We start from the raw sequence: 991 nt of genomic DNA, 5'->3' as shown, positions 1-991 counted from the left end.
GGGGGATAGCTTGAGGCTCCGTCTCAAAAAAAAAAAAAAAAAAAAGTCAAGAAACAGTGAAATTCAGTATTACATGAAGCCAAAATCCAATTCAAAAGCACTACTACAGAACCAATAAATTCTGTATGTCCTAGATTATTCCTCTTTACTTCGCTGTTTCACTTTAAAAAAGAAAAAGAGGGTGGCACCCATGGCTCAGTGAATAGGGCGCCAGCCCCATATACGGAGAATGGTGGGTTCAAACCCGGCCCCAGCCAAACTGCAACCAAAAAATAGCCAGGTGTTGTGGTGGGCACCTGTAGTCCCATTACTTGGGAGGCTGAGACAAGAGAATCACCTAAGCCCAAGAGCTGGAGGTTGCTGTGAGCTGTGATGCTATGCACTCTACAGAGGGTGACAAAGTGAGACAGATAAAAAAACTGGGGTGGCGCCTGTGGCTCAAAGGAGTAGGGCACCAGCCCCATATGCCAGAGGTGGTGGGTTCAAACCCAGCCCCAGCCAAAAACTGCAAAAAATAAGTAAATAAATAAAAAGAAAAAGAAGGAAGGGAGGGAGGGAAGGAAAGGAAAGAAAAAAAGAACAAATAAAATGGCTTCCTAATAGTGGACTCTCAGTTTAGCTCCAAGTCCAGAAAGAGCTGCTGACGCAAATGAACTAAGATGTCAGAGTCCAACCTGACAGTCCCTCAGTTACCTAGTGAAGTATCAACAGGATCACAGGCCACGGAAGTTAATTCAGAATGAATTCAAGTCCAACCTTAGAGTCTTTTTTGTGCTAACGCTGTTCTTCTGATAAAGAATGGAAAGTGACCCACTCGGGTGCCGCGGCAGCCTGGCAGATGTTCCTCTTAGATAGCTCCCATATGGTATGCTGAACTTACAAACTAACCACAGGCCAACACAGGCTTAACACTGCACTCCCAAAGGCAAACCGGTAATAAGCAAACAAGGCTTACTATGTATCAGACTAAGTGCAAAGTGCTTTCTTATAG

At 44.6% G+C, this 991-nt stretch overlaps 1 protein-coding gene across 1 annotated transcript in view; it reads right to left on the bottom strand.

Annotated features, from left to right (window-relative positions):
• The window catches only part of CLIC4 (chloride intracellular channel 4), a 60364-nt gene extending 59590 nt beyond the window's left edge, over positions 1-774 (bottom strand). Inside the window, exon 1 of the mRNA XM_023519081.1 lies at positions 757-774. The gene's annotated coding sequence lies outside the window, so the exon portion shown is untranslated. The remainder of the gene's footprint in view (positions 1-756) is intronic.
• Between the last annotated feature and the right edge of the window lie 217 nt (positions 775-991).

Source organism: Otolemur garnettii, unplaced genomic scaffold, assembly GCF_000181295.1.
Source record: "Otolemur garnettii isolate 467f Iridium unplaced genomic scaffold, OtoGar3 scaffold00156, whole genome shotgun sequence".
Lineage (NCBI taxonomy): Eukaryota > Metazoa > Chordata > Mammalia > Primates > Galagidae > Otolemur > Otolemur garnettii.
Note: the sequence above shows the minus strand (reverse complement) of the source record. Positions and strands in the feature narration are given on the sequence as shown.